Source organism: Dromaius novaehollandiae, chromosome W, assembly GCF_036370855.1.
Source record: "Dromaius novaehollandiae isolate bDroNov1 chromosome W, bDroNov1.hap1, whole genome shotgun sequence".
Classification (NCBI taxonomy): Eukaryota; Metazoa; Chordata; class Aves; order Casuariiformes; family Dromaiidae; genus Dromaius; species Dromaius novaehollandiae.
The window spans coordinates 14298544-14321235 of NC_088130.1; the positions used below are offsets into that span (position 1 = coordinate 14298544).

Below are 22692 nucleotides of genomic sequence, written 5' to 3' on the forward strand. Positions count from 1 at the left end.
GGAGGGAAGAGGGCTCCAAGAGAGCTGGCTGATATTCAAGGATCACCTCCTCCAAGCTCAAGAACGGTCCATCCCCACAAGTGGGAAATCGAGCAAAGGCGGCAGGAGGCCTGCATGGATGAACAAGGAGCTCCTGACTGATCTCAGACATAAAAAGGAAGCATACAAGAGCTGGAAGCAGAGTCAGGTGACCTGGGAGGAATACATAGATACTGTCTGAGCATGCAGGGATGGGGTTAGGAAAGCCAAAGCCTATCTGGAGTTGAATCTGTTGAGGGACATGAAGGGCAACAAGAAAGGCTTCTACAGGCACATGAGCAGCCAAAGGAAGACTAGGGAAAATGTGGGCCTGCCGCTAAAGGGGGCCAGGGCCCTGGTGACAAAGGATTCGGAAAAGGCAGAGGTACCGAATGCCTTCTTTGCTTCGGTCTTTACTGGTAAGACCGGCCTTCAGGAATCCCCAGCCCCTGAGACCAGAGGGGAAGTCCGGAGCAAGGAAGACTTTCCCTCGGTGGAAGAGGATCAAGTGAGGTTACACTTAAACAAACTGGACATACACAAGTCCATGGGCCTTGATGGGATGCACCCATGAGTGCTGAGGGAGCTGACTGACGTCATTGCGAAGCCACTCTCGATTATCTTTGAAAGGTCATGGCAATCGGGAGAGGTTCCTGAGGACTGGAAGAAAGCAAATGTCACTCCTATCTTCAACAAGGAGGATCTGGGGAACTACAGGTCAGTCAGCCTTACCTCGATCCCCAGGTAGGTGATGGAGCAACTAATCCTGGATACTATTTCCAGACATGTGAAGGACAGGAAGGTGTTTGGGAGTTTTCAGCATGGATTTATGCAGGAAGGGGAAATCATGCTTAACCAACCTGATAGCATTCTATGATGAGATGACTGGCTTGGTGGATGAGGGGACAGCAGTGGATGTTGTCTACCTTGACTTTAGCAAGGCTTTTGACACTGTCTCTCACAACATTCTTATAGGCAAGCTGATGAAGTGTGGGCTGGATAAGTGGACAGTGAGGTGGATTGAAAACTGTGAATCGCTGGACTCAGAGGGTTGTGATCGGTGGCACAGTGTTGAGCTGGAGGCCAGTCACTAGTGGTGTCCCCCAGGGGTCCATACTGGGGCCAATACTGTTTAACCTCCTCTTTAATGATCTGGATGATGGGACCAAATGCACTCTCAGCAAGTTTGTGGATGATACACCAGAGGGCTGTGCAGCCATTCAGAGGGACCTTCCCCTCAGCAGTGGTGAGGCCATACCTGGAGTACTGTGTCCAGTTCTTGTGGAGCGAGTCCAGCAAAGAAATGCAAAGATAATGAAGGGCCTGGAACATCTCCCATATGAGGAGAGGCTGAGAGAGCTGGCACTGTTTAGCCTGGAGAAGAGAAGACTGAGAGGAGATCTTATCAATGTTTATAAATATCTGACGGGAGGGTGTAAAGAGGATGGAACCAGACTCTTTTCAGTGGGGCCCAGTGACAGGACAAGAGGCGATGGGCACAAACTGAAACACAGGAAGTTCCATCTGAACGTACAAAAACACTTCTTCAATGTGAAGGTGGTTGAACCTAGGAACAGGTTGCCAGAGAGGTTGTGGAATCTCCATCCTTGGTGATATTCAGACCCTGACTGGACACAGTCCTGGGCAACCTGCTCTAGCTGACTCTGCCTGAACAGAGGAGTTGGACCAGATGATCTTCAGAGGTCCCTTCCAACCCCAACGATTTTGTGATCCCCTCAGTCAGAGACACACATGAAGCCCACCCATACATGCATATGTACACTAGGGATCCTCTAGTTGCTGGCCTTAGATATGCAGTCCATCCAGTAGCTGGCCCCTTGATACCATTTCTCCCCCATTGGTGGTACGTGGGCATGTAAGCCCCTGGGGCCTGCAGCCCTACTCCAGCTGCTGGTACAGACCCACTCACTTGCCCAGACACACACAGTGTGGATCCCTCCAGTAACTGGGCTTAGACACACAGTCCATTCAGTAACTGGTCCTGGTTCCTTGCTCTCCCCTGTCGCCTCCTACATAGAGATGCACAGACACACATGCAAATGGCTGTCTCAGTCAACCCATAGACCTTATGGTCTCTCTGGCAGTTGGCCTGGACCCTCTGGTCCTTCCGATAGCCAACTGCAGTTGTCTCACTCGGATACATACACACCTACCTTGCTCCCAAGCCACCTAACTTACTCGCCAGCTAGTTCAGATTGATATTTGCTAGCGATCACATGCTGGCTTACCCTCGCTAGCTCCAGTTGCTGGCACCACAGACACACAGGACCCTATGACCCATGGTCTGACTCCACTTGCTGACACATAAAAACATAGTCATGCACCCACCCACCCACCCACAACATCATAGAGCGGTTGAGGTTGGAAGGGACCTCTGGAGATCATCTAGTCCAACCCCCCTGCTCAAGCAGGGTCACCTAGAGCACATTGCCCAGGATTGTGTCCAGACAACTTTTGAATATCTCCAAGGCAGGAGACTCCACAACCTCTCTGGGCAACCTGTTCCAGTGCTCAGTCACCTTCACAGTAAAGAAGTTTGTCCTTATGTTCAGACGGAGCTTCCTGTGTTTCAGTTTGTGCCCATTTCCTCTCATCTGTTATGGAAATTAGGCTTGTCGGCCACCATAACAGGGCCCGACCCTAGGTTCCCGCAGAAAAGTTCAGAGCCAAATCAAAACAAATTAAATAATTAAATTTTAATGACGCGCATGCAGTAATTACAGCTCGAGCTGGGTGCCTCCGAAGAGGGACCCTAACATAAACAAATCCTGGGCAATTATAGTTTTTTCAACTTACATTTCCCACCCCTCACGTGGTAGTTAGACCAATAGTAATTTTTTGGTCTGGGGTCTCCTGCTCCCTATTGGGCCTCATCGTCATTCTGAGGTAAGCTGTTTTTCTCCTTATTTTTGTTTTTTGCGGTCTCTGATGACGGTTGTACCTCTGTTTTTGTTGGGTCTTACTGTTGTGTCTTAAGGTCCTGAGGAGGAGGTGATTCTAAATCATAACAATTAACACTGCCCCAGCAGTGAGCTGAGGCTTTGTCCCTCAAGGTCCTAATGCCCTGCACTGGTCTTATTTCAAAGCCTTGACACCCTCCCTTTCGGAGTGTGAGGCGCAGAAATGCAGACTGCTTGTAACTTCCTTATCTTCCCAGCTGGAACCAGCTCTGAGGCCCTTTCCTTACTGGACTAAGTAAAAGTTCATTATTTTATCTAAGTGCGGCCTAAGGCTTCAGCAAATTTAGCTACTCATGCTAAGCAAGTTTTATAGAAGTTGTGCTAAGTGGTTACCTCTAGACAGTTTCAGTTCGCTATTCTTTAACATCATCTTATCGTTGGGCACCACTGAAAAGAGTCTAGCTCTGTCTTCTTTACACCCTCCCATCAGGTATTTATACACATTGATAGGATTCCCCCTGAGCCTTCTCTTCTCCAGGCTAAACAGTCCCAGCTCTCTCAGCCTCCCCTCATATGTCAGATGCTCCAATCCCTTCATCAGCTTTGTGGCCCTTCACTGGACTCGCTCCAGTATGTCCATGTCTCCCATGTACTGGGGAGCCCAGAACTGGAGCCAGCCCTCCAGGTGTGGCCTCACCAGGGCTGAGTAGAGGAGAATAACCACCTCCCTCAACCTGCTGGCAATGCTCTTCCTAATGCAGCCCACAATGCTGTTGGCCTTCTTTGACATGAGGGCACATTGCTGGCTCATGTCCAGCCTGGTGTCCACCAGGACCCCCAGGTCCTTCTCTGCAGAGCTGCTCTCCAGCAGGTCAGCCCCCAGCCTGTACTGGTGCATGGCGTTATTCCTCCCTAGATGCAGGACTTGGCATTTCCCTTTGTTGGACTCCATGAGGTTCCTCTCTGCCCATCTCTCCAGCCTGTCGAGGTCCCTCTGAATGGCAGCACAGCCCTCTGGTGCATCAGCCACTCCTCCCAGTTTTGTATCGTCTGCAAACTTGCTGAGGGTGCACTCGGTCCCTTCATCCAGGGCACTGATGAATAAATTGAACTGGATTGGCTCCAGTATTGACCCCTGGGGGACACCACTATTTACTGGCCTCCAACTAGACTCTGCACCACTGATCACAACACTGAGCTCTGCCATTCAGCCACACACACATAATAGCATTGGCTTACCTAGGAAAACAGTTAGAAATTTAGTTTAATGAGAAGACAGGACAGACTGCGCTGATCAGGCGCAGGGCGTGGCCAGACAAGCATAGTCTAGCAACCTGTTTGCACTCGACTAGCCTCTTTAATCCCCTTATCCCCCTGTTTTCCCGTGCTTGTTCCTCCCCAAACCACCTTGATCCCTCCCTTTCCCTCCTTTTGGTCTTTTCCCTAAACATCCCATAATAACTCTTGTTATGATCCCAAAATGCTCTTTTCCTGCATCCCACAATGTGTCCCATACCCCCTGGGCAGTAACCCCCCTCAGTCTGTAAGGTGCTCTGGAGAGCTGCTCCCTCAGCTGATGAGTTTCACACCCGAACAATAGGACTGCTGGCTCTTCTGGAACAGCCCTGAGAGGAGCTGGGCAGGGTGATCCATACGCCAAGTATGATTTGGGGTTGCCCTGCCTACCATTGCGCCTCTGTGGTTGTGGAGATGAGCCTTTTATGGGCTGATCGCTCTCTTGTGATGGGCCTGGAAGTAGCTGGTCAGTATTATTCAGGTTCCCCACCTGCCATTGTCTCTCTGTGCTCATTTGTGTGTGTGGAGAGGAGCTTTTATCACATAACTTTATTACATAACCTAACACCCACTTTTTCCTTAGCCCTCCTTGTTGCCCTTCACATCCCTCACTAGTTCCAACTCCAGCTGAGCTTTGGCTTTCCTAACTCCATCCCTGCACATTTGGGCAATGTCTCTATATTTCTCTTGGGTAGCCCATCCACACTTTCACCTTCTGTGTACCTCCTTTTTGTGTTTGAGTTCAGTCAGAATAGAGTTCCCTGTTCATCCATGCTGGCCTTTTGCCACACCTGCTCAACTTCCTGCATGTCAGAAGAGACCGTTCTTGTGCTTTGAGGAGGTTCTCCTTGGAGATCAACCAGCCCTTTTGCCCTCCATGGGAGCCCGTCAGGCAGATTGCCCGCGCCCAGCCATATTGCCCTTACAGCAGATATCAGGGTGATTAAAAGCTCCTCCTGCATGAGTATTATGGTTTGTGGTAATGAGGCTTCCTCTAGTTGTCTAAAGAAGGCCTCATTTGCTTCCTCTTCTTGTTTAGGTGATCTGTAGTAGATATGCACCACAATGTCACCTGTGTTGGTCTGTCCTCTGATCCTTACCCACACTTATCACCTGCTACAAGGGAAAGCTTCATCAAGTCAAGCCACTACTTGGTGTAGAGTTCAAACCCTCCTCCTTGCTTTCCTGGTTTGTCCTTCCTGAAGGACCTGTATCCATCCATGGCAGCACTCCAGTTGTGCAAGTTAAACTACAACATCACTGCAATCTTAATGAGATCAGAGCTCTGCAACTGTGCATGGACTTCTTACTCCTCCCATTTTTTCCCGTGTTGCATATATTTGTGTACTACAGGCACTTCAGGTTGGCCCCCAGCCATGCTGCTTTTACAGGAAAAGGTTGAGAGCCACCCCTATTATGCTGCCCCCCAGGCACTTCCTCACTGTCCCCCATGACTTCACTTCTTTTCAGCCTTTAATCACCATCACCCAAAAAACTTTGCTTAAAGCCCTCCTCACCAGGTTGGCATGCCTGTTGTCCAAGAGGATCTTGCCTCACTTGGATTGTGTGGTGCTCTGCATAGCTTGCAGATTCTCTCTCTCCCTCCCTCTCTCTCCCTCCCTCTCCCTGTCTCTGTTTCTCTCTCTCTGTTTCTCTCTCTTCTTTCTCTCTCTCCCCTCCCTCTCTCCCTCTGTCTCTCCTTCTGACTCTGTCTCTCTGTTTGTCCCTCTCCCTTCCTCTTTCCCCTCTCTTCTCCCCTTTTCCCCCTCTCTCTGCCTCTCCTCCCCATCCCTCCCTTCTCTCCCTCTCCCTCCCTCTCTGCCTCTCTCCTCCCGTCTCTCTTCCTCTCTCTCTGTTTGCCTGTCTCTTTCTGTCTCATTCTCTCTTTTTCCATCTTTCACTCTCTCTCCCTTTGCATCACTCTCACTCTCCATGTCTCTCTCCTTTTCTTTCTCTCTCTCTCTCCATCTCTCTCTGTCCCTCCCTCTCCCTCTCTTTTGCTCCCGGTCACTCTCGTTCCCTGCCTCTCTCTATCCCCATTTCTCTCCTTGTCCCTCCGTCTCTCTCTGGCTCTCTCCATCTCTCTCTTTCTGTCTGTCTCTCTGACCATCTCTCCGTCTCTCTTTTCTCTGTCTCTCCATCTCTCTTTCTCTTTCTCTGTCTCTTTCTCTGTCACTCTTTGTCTCTCTCCCCCTCTCTCTTCCTCTCTCTTTCTCTTTCTGTCTTTCTCTCTCTCTTCATTTCTGTCTCTCTGCTTCTTTCCTTCTCCCTGTCTCTGTACTTCTCTCTCTCTCCGTCTCTCTCTCTCTCCATCTCTCTGCTTCTCTCTCCCTTTGTATGCTTCTCTTTCTCCCTCTCTCCATGTCTCTCTCCATCTCTTTGTCTGTCTCTCTATCCATTTTTCTTTCTCTCTCTTCATCTCTGCATTTCTCTCCATCTTTCTCTGTCCCTTTCTTTTTCTCCCTCCATCTCTTTTTCTTAGTCTCTCTCTGTCCATCTCTCTGTCAATCTCTCTTTCTCTCCATCTCTCTTCCGTCTCTCTTCCCCCCCTCCATCTCTCTCCCCCCCTCTCCCCCTCCATCTCTCCCCCTTTCTCCTCCTCTCTCTCCCTTTCTCCCCCTCCCCCTCTCTTCCCTCTCTCTCTCCCCCCTCCTCATCCCTTTCCCCCTTCCACCTCTCTCTTCCCTCCTCTTTCTCCCCCCCATCTCTTCATGTCTCTTTCTGTCCGTCTCTCCATCTCTGTCTCTTCGTCTGTCTGTTACTCTCTATTATAGTGCACCGATGCAAGGCACCCGTGCTAGTGTTTGTTACGATCCCAGTAAGAAAGGCACTCAGACTCTGTGAGGTATTGCATAAAATACCATTTATTGGAGCTAACACTAGAAGGAAAAAGAGGATAGCATAGATAATCTTACATCCCTTCAGATGCTGGGAACCCCAAGTTGTGTAGCATTGGACTGACCTCCAATGAGGACACGGCATGTGGTGCAGATCCTGTCTGTGGAGAGTTTCTGCTGATATCTTGATCTTTATTTTATGAGATTTTCTTAGAAGAAAATAATTCTGTTCATCATTTCAGTTGTCAAAAAAAAGGATATTCACATGAGAACCTGCTGCTTCACTTTGAGATAAAGACAAGGACATGCAGGTGGTGTAGTCAGCAGTGCCAAGTGGAAGCTGCCTGCAGGTTTGTTTGTTAAATTTACCAGCCAAGTTTACCCTGCAGCCAAGGGTTATATGCAGCACAGCACAGGCCTGAAGGTCAGGCTATACATGCAGCACAGCACAGCGCAGCACAGCACAGGCTTGTGTCTTCTCAGGTTAATCACTAACTCCTCAGTGTACAGTGGTCTCCTGGTTAGGATCACTCCACTCTACCTCTTGATCCACATACAGTTGACCTCTCCTAATGATATTATAATTCACAGATTACGTCAGTAAGCTTTTTGGCTACTAGAAAGATTCCTACATACAACATGATTGCTATAATTAATAATACAAGAGTAGTGACAAATAAAACAAATATTGGTTGTGAGAATAGATGTAGAATAGCAGTGACACTAGAGCTAAGACCATCAAAGATGCCCCTCTGTTGGGCTTCACCTCTAGTACCATGTCCCATAAGACGATGGTAGTGCAAATTTCACCGAACAGTCCAGTTGCCTGTATGATGTAAACAAGGAGGAGCTTTAGTGTGGCTGGAGGAAAACAGCATCCGGCACTTCATGTTCACTGATATGAATGTGAAAGCAGAGAGTGAAAGCAGTGGTGTGAGGCTCCACATAGTGGTTCTGCTATAAACCAAAGAAATTATTTTACGTACAGCATATGTTGAGGCACATAATGAGGGGTGTCTGCTTGTTTCTTCAGGATTAAGTACATGGCTCCTGGCCCATGTGCCAGGATTTCTGCACGGATGAGTTTCCCTTGAGGGGTCTGGTACATGCACTTGCCTCCAATTCCCACCAAGTCATCGGGCTCTGTCAACATCCTGGGCTGTACCTCATAGTGCTGATGTCCCAACAGAAGCTGATAGGAGGTGTATCCTTGGAAGTGTGCTTTACTATTCAAGTTCATTACAGCCTGTGATAACACTGCTGGCCAATTACGCAGAGTGTGAGAGGGGAGCAGTACATGTAACTGTTCCTTTAGTAAGGCATCCGTCCGTTTGACTAGGCCAGCTCCTCTGGGGTGATAGGGTATACGATATATCCAGTGTACTTCATGCTCAGCAGCCCACCATTGGACCATTTGGCCTGTAAAATGAGGCCCATTGTCTGACTGGATACAGACAGGTGGGCCTATCTGCTGGCGAAGTAATCGCAGGCCTTTCAGTGTCCCTTTCTGGTTGGCATGTACAGTTGGGGATACAGCAATGTAATTGGGATGTGTGTCCAACATTGCTAATGTGTACTGTAATCCCTGTGCTTTTGGTAAAGGCCCAGTATAATCCATTTGCTTGGTATGGCCAGGAACAGGGCCTCGTCGAATCTGTCCATAAGGCTGCTGTGGTAACATTTTAGCTTTCAGAACTTTACAAACTGCATGCTGCTGCACTTTTTCCTGAATGGCTTCCCAGGCACACAAAATGTCCCGGCTTCAAGCCCATTTATACATGCCATCAACACCCAGGTGTCCGAACTTCTCATGGGCCCATTTAGTGAGGGCTTCCTCATCAGGAGACAGAGTATCAAGAAACAGGGTAACACTGTTGTCCGAAAAGCGGATTCGTTGCCCGGTGTGCAATAAGCCAATAATTACACACTCAGGAGAGACATTTGCTTATTTATTTCAGAGTTGCGCAAGCCTGGGTGCTCAGTGGTTTCCCACAAATCAAGCACACCCCTCCAACTTTTCAAGTAGCATTTATACAAACAAATTGCCAGGTTTGCAATTTTCCCTTTTACACTGATTGGTTAGTGATTTCTTCATTCCCCAGGTCCCACCCCTGTCTCTCAAGGTCCTGACGAGGGGGAGATAGTAATTCCAGCAATTAACACTGCCCCAGCAGGGACAGTAGGTGTTATCTCCCAAGGTCCTGACGAGGGGGAGATAGTCCAGACCCCTTAATTAACATTGTTTCAGCAGTGAGAGGAGGCTTTGCTTCCCAAGGTCCTGGCGCCCAAGCAGGCCTTATTTCAAAGCCTTGATATCCTCCCTTTCGGAGTGTGGGGCACAGGAATGCAGACTGCTGGTAACTCCCTTATCTTTCCAGCCTGCACCAGCTCTGGGGCCCTTTCTTACTGAACTAGGAGTGCGGCCTAAGGCTTCAGCAAATTTAGCTCCTAATCTACCTAGTTCAAACATTCTTTCTGAGCTTCCCAGGGTTGTCTTGTAACAACACTATTAATTTGGGCTAACCGATCTGCTATGGCATTGTGCTCCCTCTCTTCCCTGACACCCTGGATGACATGAGCATCAACATGTCTAACCCACAGCTTTGAATTCACACATTTCTTGGCTAACTGCTCCCATAAGTCCTGACTCCACAATGGTTTCCCATGTATTGTCTAGCTGTCTGCTTGCTACTTACTAATCTATATGGTTAACCCTTTATACACTGCCCAAGAATCAATATGTACAATTCAGGAGTGGGGGGTCTCCTCTACTATCATGAAAACAGCCATTAGCTCTGCATACTGACTGCTACTCCCCTTGCCTTGCTGGGTCTAAGAGATTTGCTTAGCAGGATTAAAGGCAGCGACCTTCTACCACCTCCTCCCCTTAACATATTTCACTGATCCATCTGTGAACCAGGCATATTGTTGCTGTGCAGGGGTGAGATGTTCACATGGTGGGGCTTCCTGAGCCCAGGCAGGGGGTAGCAGCTCCAGATTAGGTTGAGTCATATTGGTCAATCCTATTTGGGCTATTTTTTTCCTGCAAAGCACTGATTTTGTGGGAACCTGGTTTTGCCCGCATGGAAATATACCATTTCCATTTTACAACGCTGGATTGTTGTGCTTTTCTGATTCTGTAGTTGGTGTCATTAGACAAAACCCATTGCAATATAGGCAAGCCAACAATTAGAGTAACACTCTCCCTCAGTTGCTTGTTCAGTTTCTACCAAAGCCCAATATGTAGCCTATAACTGTTTTTCAAAAGGCACATAATTGTGTGTGGAGGGAGGGAGTGTGACCAGAAGCCTAGTGGGATTTGCCTCCCTTCACCTCTTTGCCACAAACTCCAATGTGCTATATTGTCACCTGATACTAGGACTTGCAGTTCAGAAGGTTTGTGAGGTTGCCTGGGACCTAATTTAACAACATGGGAGACATCATGTTTAGCCTGTTCATGAGCTGTTTTTTTGTCTTCCCCCCCAACTGATTCTTCTTTTTTGCTACATTATACAGGAGTCCTAAAATCTGTGCTGTGTGGGGGATAAACTGGTGCCAGTACCCTAGCAATCCCACAAAGTGCTGTACATCAGCTTTATTTTGGGGCTCAGCTATATGAAGTATCATCCGTTTTGCAGCTTCAGGCATGATCTGGCAGGGTCCTTGCCAGATGATGCCTATAAACTTTACTTCAGTTGCTGGCCCTTGTACTTTCTGCAGATTAATTTCCCAACCACGCTCTCTTGTAGTGTCCACAACACTACTCTTGTGCCTCTCCGACATCCGGTTCAGTAGGTCCAGTTAGCAGAATGTCATCAATGTAATGGGACAGCTGCGGCATATGACGACACGGACCTCAGGTAGGGTAGTGCAAAGATCCTTTATTGAAAACACAATGGCCGGTTATATAGCAACCAAGCCCAGCCACTCCTCCTTCCGAGTATCTCCTGAGCATTGTGGCATCTTGTGATAGGTAGGAAGACATCTCCTGATCCCTGGCAGGCGGGCAGGACAGGCCCACCGTGGCTGCTGGCACGCAGGCAGGAAGGCACATCATGACTGCTGGTACGTAGGGAGGAAGGCACATCATGATCACTGGCAACTCACATGCACACATTCTGGCCACAGATCATAGTTACCACATCATCATTTTCTGCCTTAGAGATTCTCTGCTGTCTTACACAGTGCCATCCTATTTTGGTCCCCAACATATCCCCCTTTTTTATTTTTTAAACTAAATATTGCCAGCGCAGTGTGTATTTGTACAACAAGTACTTGATGCAAAGCCCTTTGAGTCATTCTCTGCATAAGGCTTATTAAGCAGGGGAGATAGATAGCAAGGGCCAGAAATCTTAGCAAGATTACCAATCCACACGCCAGTACCTTCTTAACCCACGACCCCAAACCTAACGTCCAGTCCTATCCCTCAAAAGGGTTCCACCCTGATTCTATCTACAACTTATCAGTGAGGTTGCGTAGTCGCAGTAAGCTTTTATGAATCGACATAGATCCTGCACAAGGCAGGCAGATATTGCCAGAAAATGTCCCGACATGGGCTCATCGTAACTGGCTCTCAGTCCTCGTTTGGTGTTCCGAGGGATGCCTCAACAGGTCGAATCAGCCGTGCAGGCATCCAACGAGGCCCGTTACCTGTGGAGAGACAAGCATAACCTTTCCCCCACGTTATTAAGTCTACTGGTTCACTCCATTGACCCGTTTCCAGGTTCTTGTAGTGAACCCGAGGCTGTTCTCGCCACGTAGGGCATGAGAAATGCTTATTAACTGCACTTTGGTCCATATAACGGTTTAAGAGGTTGAGAACATATAAGGCTTTCCATAGCTGCTCTTGTGGGGAGGCACCGGGGCTATTCCCCCTTTTTTGTTTTTCAAGCGTGTTTTTTAGAGTACGATGGGTACGTTCCACTATTGCCTGGCCAGTTGGGGAATGGGGAATTCCGGTCACATGAGCGACCCCCCAGGTTTGAAGAAATGCCCGCGTTCGCTGTGCAGTGTATGCGGGACCACTGTCAGTTTTAATTTGAGTGGGAACCCCCATTGTGGCGAAACAGGCAAGCCAGTGACGACATACATCACGGCCTTTTTTTCCCCCAGCATAGGCAGTAGTGACAGCGTAATGGGAAAGGGTATCTACAGAGACATGGACATATTTCAGTCTTCCGAATGAGGGATAATGGGTAACGTCTGTCTGCCAGACATTGCAGGGTTGCAGGCCTCGAGGGTTGGTCCCTAAGTAGGGTGGTAACGGGGATGCATTTTGGCAATCAGGGCAACTTTGAATAATGTTTTGGGCCTGGTCTCTTGTGATAAGATAAGTTTTTTGTAGTGCTTTTGCATTTTGGTGAAAAAAAAAGAAATCATGGGACAATTTAGCCTGCTGATAGGTGTTAGCTGTCAGCACAGCTGCCGTAAAACGGTCAGCAACGCGATTGCCTTGGGCAATCGGCCCAGGTAGAGTGGTGTGAGAGCGAACACATAAAACAATAGTCATGCTCTCTTTGTTCCAACAAAAACAGTTGTTCCTTCAGAAGAATAAACAATTGTTGATTCGTAAGAGTTTTTAAAAGGATCGTTCCAGGCGCTGGATGACGCCCGTAATGTAAAGAGAGTCAGCAACAATGTTCGAAGGCTGTGCCTTGGACAGTGTGAAGGCTCCGACAGCAGCTGCAGAAGCAGATATTGGGTTGTTTGTCTGGGGTGTCTTCCTCATCCGAAGTCCATCTTCTTCCTTAAACTGTTTATTCTCCTCCGGTAACCTCTGAACTTCTACTTGAAGCCTCTTATATTCTTCCATTGCTTTCTTAACTTCAATGTCATCCAAAGAGGAACTTATTGATGTAGACATTACAGAAGAATCTGTCTTTGTTGCAGTTGTGCATACAATTTTATTTATTTCTATGTCATGAGGCGTATCATTTTCCGTTGGTAGCTCAAACACACACCTAAGTTTCGAATGCATGAGGGGCTTTGCTTCTTTCCATACTGCTTCCATATCTGAAGTATCAGCTGGAGCAAGCATAGACTGTTGGTTTTTTCTTTTCTTTTCTTTTTTTTTTTAAGCCATAAACTTGTGTCTATTTAATGAACCATAGATACTATGGTACCTTTTCCACGTTGGGATTGGGAGGCGGCCCATCCGCCCAGGTCAAATTCAGTGAGGGTCATCTGGAGACAAGATCTTACGTCCCTACGTACAAAGCTCAACCACATGGGAGCCGGGCAAGAGCAAAATTCAGCAGTACAGAAGACTGAGCAAGCCCATGTTGTCTGTGTGAAGAATTTTACTGTTGCCTTCCAAAGAAGGACTTTGGATTAGTAAGTCATATATTGGTTAGTGCAATACATTAAACATCTTTACCTTTACTGCTAAAGATGTGTATGATGTCTACTGAAGATAGGAGGGCTCTACGAGAGAAGAGCCTCGCAATCCTTAATTGGCGGCTACTGGAAAGTCCAAGGCCGGTGAGGAAACTGTCATTTGCCTTATGCCACTTCCCGCGAGCGCCAATTGGGAAGCCCAGGAAATCCACCTCTCCAGCTTTTGTCAGTTCTTTCACTTGTTCTTCAATATGTTGATACTTTCGAGCTTTCTCTGCTGCTGCGTCCCCCAGAGATGACAATCCGCTCTCATAGCGGACCGTGACGTCCACTACTTTCGCCCGGCCTTCTTTAACCACGACCAAATCTGGCTTGAAGAGCTCGTTGTTATCATCTCTGAGGTTGGGCTCTGCATAAATCTCCCAACCCAGTTTCTTAGCTTCTCCAGCCAGCAATCCACACAAGATGTTATGCCTTTTAATCCGGGCGTCCTGAACTGCAGGGCAGTATCCAATAATATGTGAACAAGTCTCCCATTCTGCAGGACAGTGCCTGCATCCCTTCGGTGCCCCTTCTCCCAGCCCGCGTGCCAAATACTCCCTGGTGGGATAGACATTGGCACGCAGCTGTATCGCTGTTAATAACTTCCTGTGGGGAATGCCCCGATAGTGTATGAGCCAATCATTGCTGATATTATCATTCTCAAAGTTCTTAATACCGCGGCCTTGTGCTTTCAGATTGGCCCAATTTTCTAACTCTCTTTTCCTCCACTTGCTAGGAATAGGATAGATGACCCGGGGAGATGGTACTTCCCATTCAGACGTCGTCTCGCTCCCATCCAGTACAGTCGGAATTCTCACGGGGAGTTCTTCCCCAATTGATGGTACTTTATCGGCCTTTCCTCCCGCGGCGATCCACACCTTCTCAAACTCCCTTTGGATCCCCTCTTCCAGAACAATTGTTCTAGTGATGGTATCGGAGGATTGGGCAATACGATGCAGCCGGCGAGCCTGAATGTTTGGAATTTGGCTCACCAGCCGTGCAATTCCGAGACCACCATCCTTTGTGCTGGAGTACAGGATGGCGTCACATGTACTGGGTGGTAAGTGAAGCCAGCCCTTCACTGCTGATCTTATTGCAAGGTCCAAGGAATGGAGGTATGAGGCGTTCACTCCAGCATGATCAGCCGCATACAGCAACCGTGGGACTGCGTATACTTTCAGGATTTCAACCTTCTGAAGTGGTTTTAATGGGGCTTCCCCGATGTTCTTCACCCATGTGCACAGCTTTTCCTGCAGCTCTGGACGGGAGAGACCAATCCAAGGGTCAACTCCCAGGCCCAAATATTTTTCAGAGCTGCCAGGCTCAATTAAGTGCAATTGAGCTCCGTCAATCGTCCACGGGTCACAGTTGTTAATCGTATAAGAGTCTTTTGTGGGCCTTATAAAGAACCCGTGGCATTTTGCTGCATGCACCTTCAGCCCGGTTTGATGACAAAATTCTTCCACCACTTGGATATTCTTTTGCATACCGTCCCACGAGTCACTCAGCAGCACAAGATCGTCCGCGAATGCCAATGTTGATACAGAGCTGTTCTTATATCTAAATCCTTCTTTACCCTCTTCTAATCGACACAATAATGGATCCATTGATAGGTTGAAGAGAAGCGGGGACATCGGGTCGCCTTGCTTCACACCGGTGAGGATCTTAACCTTCTCCGAGTGGGTTCCTCCAACCTCCAGCCGCGTCGCACTGTTGTTATGCATTTCGGCAATGATGTCGATGATATGCCCATCGACATCTTTTTGCCTGAGGACCTGGAAGATGTGTTGATGGTGGACCAAATCAAAGGCTTTCGCCAAGTCCACAAAGACGACCCCAAGCGCTTTATGTTCTTTTTTCGCGTATTGGATCAACATCTGGAGGAGCTTGAGATTTTCCGCACAGCCCGGGGCTGCAATAAACCCTCTTTGGCGGCTGTTGATTGGACATGCTTTCCGTAGCCGTGCTGTTAAGATCCGGGAAAACAGTCGCAGGATAATCGACCCGATGGTAATGGGTCGCCAGTTGTTAATATCTCCTATCTTCCCAGGATCTGCGGATTTGGGTAGCAAGATTGTTCTGCACTCCTTGATGTCGTCAGGGATCTTCCCGGCCAAAAGCCACAGATTGAACAAATCGGCTAGTTGACTGCCCTGAGGGTCCTTCTTTAGGATATTCCTCAGGCTTAAGCCATCAGGCCCGGGGGCCGAGTTCTTATTCATCTCAGCCATGTTCTTCTGGACTTCCGCTGGGGAAATCATCTTCTTAAAAGCAGAATTGTCCGCTGCCCCCGCACTATGGAAAGCACCCAGACTGAGAAAGGGGCCACCTTCTTCCCACTTCTTTCTGAATGAATTATAAAGTTCATCCATCGGAAGGGGGCACTTAAGTGCTTCGATGTTATCCAAAATGATACCAGCAAGCTTCTTATGATCCATCTCGAAGAGCCGCTGGTATCTCAGGTATTGGCCCCGCTTCACCGCCCTGGTCTTCATCCACTTCCTCTCCACCTTCTTGGGCGTGGGTCCGGCCTGATGCTTTCTCAGTTGTTTCAATTTAGCTACTATGGCATGTCCCACCAGCTGTGCCAACCACTCTTCCGTTGATCCCTTGATGACATTCCGGGCGTCTTTAGCACCCTCCAGGACCTCCTCAAAGGCGATCTTCAGACTGGGGGAAAGGGTTCCCACTCGTATTCTCTCTGCAATAATCCTTCTATATTCCATCTTTATCAGCTCAACCGGTTCGTCCCCTTCACGCCGATGTTCTGCTTTCCTCGGCGATGCTGATGTCTTAGCACCTGCCGCAAGCTGGCGTCCCTTATCACCGATCTGCTTCGCCGTTTTCGTGGGCAAATGCTCCCCGATCAGCTTGTTCACAAAGCGCTCGTTCTTATATTTCTTCTCTAACTCTATCAATAGAACCGTCTCCTCATCGGTCCAACAGCTCTTATGCATACCTCGGATTCCTTTTCCCTTCGGACGAGACGACTCAATCCTTTCCTTGTTCCTAAGCAGTGGATGCACAAGCCTTTTGTGCTGAGAGAGGCCGCTTTTGGTCTTAAATTCTCGGTTACATTCTTCACACAGGAAGCCGCTGGGGCCCCCAGGGACCTCCTCTTCACGTTCAACTGGAGCCCCCTGACATCTTGGGAAGTGGCAGGCTATACTATGATGTTTCTCATTTGTTCTCCCGCATCGGGAGCACGAAAACAAAATTCGTCACCGACCGTGGGCTCTTTGAAGATGGTCAATTAACACCGCCATTTTTGCCACCTTGACACCACAGCATGGACATGCTGGATGTTCATCGGGGACCTTCACGATTGGTGTACTCACACCAGTCGCTTCCCCCCCAGTGTCAAGAATGGGACTTGCCACAGTTAAAGCAGGGATTGCAGGCCCAGAGGGAGACGTCGGCACACTATCTACCACGTCCTCCTCCGGCACCTCTTCAGTACCGGTCACGGGAGGCGATCCGATAGGTGCCAGCACCTCGTAAACCTCCGGCAGATCTTTTACGCAATCGTATGGTGGTTCGGGATAAATCCCTCCCCAACCGACATAGTCCGAGTTATAAAAAGTCAAATTTGGTAGGTGGTAGGCCAACTCGTTAGTTGTTATTACTGCCGGAATAACACTCGCGGCCTCACGGGGAAACTCCCCGGTCTGAGTGGCCACCGAGACAAAATTAACAGCCCATGATTTTATTGGGCTGTACATGGTGTCTATGGGGGTTCGGGATCTATTCTACTTTACTCATTAGGATCATAGTCCAAAGGCTGTAGCATCACAGAAACATTAATTGATGTTCCTGCATCGATAATTGCACTGTTAGGTCTTGCACAGCATCTACGTGGTGCTGTGGTCTTAACTTTGAAGCACACATTTCTGTCTGTAGGATTGCCGAGCTTCAGGTTTGCAGTGACAACATCTGTGAAAGGCTCTTTGAATCTGAGCTCGTGCTGCCGTTCCAGGCTGAGGCCTGCTCCGCTTTCACCATGTTCCTCCTCCTGCTGCTCCGCGGTGGAGAGAGGAAGGGCCGGGCGGGAGGGGAAGGAAGGCAGGGAGGAAAGGAGGGAGGGAAGAAGGCAGGCGGAGGGGTGTCCCCGGCCGGTGTAGTCACGCCCCGCCGAGCGGCCCTGGGGTGATGGATCCTTCCCAGAAGGCCGGGTCAGTGTTGGGGGGTTGTGGGCAGTCCGCACTCGCGGGCGGCCCCGTCTCTTGAGGGGGGGGGGGTGGTTCCGAAGGGGCCGTAAGATGGACACAGCAAGGCGCATTAAGAGGTGGATAGAGGTCCGGCTCCTGTTCCGGATCGATCGGCCCTGGGTCAAATGGATTGTCAGGCTCGGGATCCGGTCCGGATTTTAACGAGAGCTTTTTGGTGCCCTCACCGGCCGTTGCTGCGCAGGGCAGGAGTTCAGCCGCATTTACTGCTTGCAAGCAGAGGAGGGCAGAAAAGACTTGTTGCCAAGTTGTTAAAAGTTTCTTTGCTTTATCATCGCTCTGCTGCCCCAATTCGTCCCCGGTACGTTTCCACACCGTAATGTTTAACATTCCCTCCTGCGGAAAACAGGAGAGCTGGGAGATATTTCTCCTATGAGTCTTTAAAACTTTCTGTAACACATTCACATGATTTCTCTGTTCTCTTGTAAGAGATTGCCCCATGGTTCCCAGCTGCTCACCTGCCGTTCAGCGGTGGTGATGAGAGCGCTCGATTGTCAACTGTCCTGAAGTTCAGCTGGGCTATGCCACCGGATTCATTGTTCCTGTTTTTCATGTCTCTGTTTTTCATGCTTCTGTTTTTGAAGTCCCTGTTCAGGCGCCATTTGCGGCATATGACGACACGGACCTCAGGTAGGGTAGTGCAAAGATCCTTTATTGAAAACACAATGGATGGTTATATAGCAACCAAGCCCAGCCACTCCTCCTTCCGAGTATCTCCTGAGCATTGTGGCATCTTGTGATGGGTAGGAAGACATCTCCTGATCCCTGGCAGGCGGGCAGGACAGGCCCACCGTGGCTGCTGGCACGTAGGCAGGAAGGCACACCGTGACTGCTGGTACGTAGGGAGGAAGGCACGTCATGATCACTGGCAACTCAGGTGCACACATTCTGGCCGCAGATCATAGTTACCACATCATCATTTTCTGCCTTAGAGATTCTCTGCTGTCTTACACAGTGCCATCCTATTTTGGTCCCCAACAGACAGCTTACACTTTGGGGACAGATTACACTCCTCCAAGTGCTGAGCCACAGTTCCATGACAATTCATGGGGCTGTGCAGCTACCCTGAGGCAGCACAGTAAATGTATACTAATGACCTTCCCAGGAAAAGGCAAACTGTTCCTGTGACTCTCTAGCAATAGGGATACTAAAGAAGGCATTTGCCAAGTCAATAACAGCATGCCAGGTGCTTGCCTTGGCCTCTAACCGCTCTAACAGGGTGACAATATCGGAGCAACTGCAGCCCTGGGAGGGGTGACTGTGTTCAAAAGCCGGTAATCTACGGACACACACCAGGACCCATTCGGTTTCTTTACAGGCCAAATAGGGCTATTAAAAGGCGAATGGGTCCGCCAGATAACCCCTGCTTCTCACAACTGTTTAATGGTCTGAGAGGTTTCAGCATGCCCCCCCCAGGCAGCTGGTACTGCTCTGACCCTATAGGCTTGGGAGGGGGGGTAGCACAACGGGAGTGTCCACAGTTCTCCCCACTAGGAGCGCTTGGACCCAAATTGATCAGATTCCGAAGGAATATTTTCCCCCAATGGTATTAAAAGTCTTTCCTGATAGCAAATTGTGACCTATGATATATTCGGGCACTCTTGTAATCCACACACGAGCTGTAAATGGTGGAGAGTTTTCTAGTTGCAAGGTTAGAAAAGCTTCTCGAGCCGGTTCTTTTGCCCCCAAATGTGTTAATACTCTCCACCTTATTCTTGGGGTAATGGGATGGATTTCCATGAATTAGGGTTACCTCTGCCCTGGTAGCTATAAGAGCCGTAACCTGTTGCTTATTATGCCAGCTCCAGTGTATTACAAGCAGAACATATGGGTGACGGTCCCCCCCAGCTAGCTCCTTTTATTAGCTGTACTGGAGAGGGACTGCCCGTTCCCAAGTCTTGTTTCCAGGGAGAAAGGTCAGGGTCTGTGGGAGCAATTAAGGAAGATGTATCTTCAGTGTCATTAAAGGAGGGTGCAGACAGGGCTGATGCCCCAGTACTCCTACTTTGCCTCTTCCCCTTTGCTTCGTATTGTTTATACAAGCCCCACAAGTAAAGAGTTGGTTTGCCATCACAACCCTAGGTAATCACAGCCCTAGGCATTCCCACCTGTATTAGTGTAATGCCCTTGTAATGCCCTAAGCCTCCTTTCTTCTTCTTCAGCCTGATAATCGCCAAGCTGCCCCAGTGATTTGGTTAGGTTGTGATTATTTCAAATAGACTTGTTGGAAATTGGGTCGTTTTTCATATTTTGCTTAATTAGTGAAACTTGTGCTTAAAACAAACTTGGATATTTTATGAAGAACTTATGAAATGTTTCAGAATGGAAAATATTGAGGTTTAAAGCTTTGAATAAAGTCCTCTTCCAGATGTCTCTGTCTTCTCACCCTCTGTCTTAATTGCATTACTCTTAAAATATTTTCAAGAAGCAAGTTATAGGCAAAGTGTTCTTGATGCCAGTAGGCTGCACCTATGGTATGAACCTGCCTGAGTCACATAAGATTGTTTTCTAGAAAAGTTCCTTCTTCAGTAAGGAACTGAAATGTATCCAAAACCATTTTGTATTAAAATGTTTAAAAACATAATAGGTAGCAAGTACAGGTTTTTTGTATATATTATTTTTTTTAATCTCTGTCCATTGTCACTTGCTTCCTCTAGGTGCTATGAATGTGCAAAGACATACTCACTTTCTAGTCCCTTTATGAAGTGGTAAGTATATTCTGATGGTGTGTATTATGTAGAGCTGGTAGTATCCTTTTTTCCATCTTTAGTGAAAAGAACTGAAGCCCGCATTTTGGAATAGTGATTATGAAGACCTTAAAATGAGGTTGGAGCTGAAGTAGATGAAAACTCAAATATTGGAGAACCTTTTGTAGGTTTATTCGAGCTCTTAGGCTATAGCTTATTGGACTTACACTACTGTACAGAAGACAGGCAAGTTCCTAAGAGACATGTTAGGGGCATTGGTTTAGCTCAGTAATAATAAATAATCATTGGTGCTTAATAGTTGGCCAGTTTAAATCCCACTTTTCTGGTAGTAAAGAAGGCTAGAGTTTCAGTTGTGCTCATAAGTGAAGGCTCTTTAGTCCAAGTACCATATTTCCTTAAAATGAGTAATATTCATGAACTTTGAGAATCTGTGTTCTTCCTGTATTTTTCCATCTCTTTCCAAATACAAAGTGTAAGGGATATCCATGACCGATTTCTGCCTTTAGAGTATCTCTCCATGACTACATTTGAATGGATTTGTTAGATTTTCTAGGATATTTTTGGGGGGTGGGTATTTAGTCTTTGTGATAGAGTAGGTTAAACTGGATTTTTAAACATTAGTGTAGTTCGTGGACTTCTAGATTTTATAACTATGGTGTTTTAATTGGGATAAACTGTCAATATTAAGGGGATTTTGCAAAATATCTAACAAATCTTGCACTGGATTTCCTTAGTGGATCTCCTGTGCTACCTTGGATCTAAGCACTTACGAATAGGGTTAGACTGCTTGGGCGTGTGTACTTGTCTCTCTCCTCTGATCTGCAATTGAAGTCTGTATCTAATTGCTGGCAATTTGCTTTGCTTTGGTATCCATATACTTCATGAACATAGTGTAGGTTGAAGGTATCAGTGGAGTAAATAATTGCAAGTGCTCAAAGGAGTAGTACCCTGTTTTGGTAAATGTTGTACAAAAAGAGAATACTGTGGCTTTTTTTCTCAGGCTCTCTCTCTAGGGATATTGTGCACACTTTAATTAAAAAAAAAGGCAAAACCCTATAATAAATACATTGTGCTATATTTTAGCAAAAGAAAAGTGAGAGTATGCTTATCACTTCAGAAGAGATCAGAGGAGCTTTGTAGTGGTTTGTAATTCTTGCAGGCCTTCACTCCTGTTCTGGACTCATATCTGATAAGGGTAACTTCTTGTCTTGCATTACAAAAACCATTTGGTACAGATGAGAACTACAGTTTGACAATTTATCAAGTTACTAAGAGCAGTCCTAGCAGTTTGGGCACTTCCTTAAATAAAATAAAATAAAATAAAATTCATGTTAAAATACTAGCACTTACTTGGCCCTGAACATGTTTGTGTTAAGGGTTAGTAAGTATCCTTGCCCAGTCACCAAGAGCTGGTCTAGATACAAAAATGAAGTGTACTTCACTCTTAGCTTTCATAACGCATCATTGTCTTCCTGCATTCAGAGCATGAATCATATGGTGGTATAGGACCAGTCTGGCTTTTTTGTTTGTTTTCCCTCTCAAGAAGTTGAATGCCACTCTGTCCTTCCATCTGAACTGCAACATTACTGTATCCTCTCCAAGTAAGGGGAGATATTTGATAATCCCTTTTAGAAAACATCATTGATCATAGGTTTGTGTTGTGATGTGTTTTCAGAATGCTCAGGTGATAAACCTTTAATTCAGTTTCTTCAGCCACAATATAAATTAGTCCATATTTTGCTGAAGGAATGGATTCTGTTGCAGCAGATGCCTCTTCAAGTCCATTCTCCTCTATAACTGGGGGATTTTCTATTCTCTGTGTGAAGATTGTTGTTGTTGGTACCAACACAAGGGCATTTGATGCCACTCTACTCTGCTTTCAGTGTTGCAATGTTAATTTTTCTCTGAATGCAGTAAAAGCAGTACCCAAAGGAGTCGCTGAGAGATTGTTCAGTTGCATTGCATTCTGGTTCTTGCCTAGTGCTGTCATGATGTTTCATTGTACCATAGTGTTTATAATTTCCTCAAACAATATAACAGCAAAATTAATAATTGCAGGCTATGCCTTTGATTTTGAAGGAGGAAGTTAAAGAAGTAGTATTCATTATTTGTCTTTATAACAGCTGGATATTTCCTTTGTGAATTAACTTAATAAAAAAAAATTGCCTTCCTTTGTCAAGCTAAAATGTTCATGTGATTATCCCCTGGCTGTAAAGTGATGGAAAAATATTTTTTCTTTTATGTTGGAAAATATGCAAATATTTTGGAGATATGACAGATTTCCTTCTGAAAATATTTTGCAAACTCA

The 22692-nt window shown here is 47.2% G+C and overlaps 1 protein-coding gene across 5 annotated transcripts in view; it reads left to right on the plus strand.

Annotated features, from left to right (window-relative positions):
- LOC135324150 (polycomb group RING finger protein 3) overlaps positions 1-22692 on the plus strand; it is an 82344-nt gene that overhangs the window by 19249 nt on the left and 40403 nt on the right. For 3 of the 5 annotated variants that reach the window (XR_010385494.1, XM_064499742.1, XM_064499739.1), the window contains exon 2: positions 20334-20384. The exons of the other annotated variants lie outside the window; for them this stretch is intronic. The gene's annotated coding sequence lies outside the window, so the exon portion shown is untranslated. The remainder of the gene's footprint in view (positions 1-20333; positions 20385-22692) is intronic. 5 annotated transcript variants of the gene reach the window in all.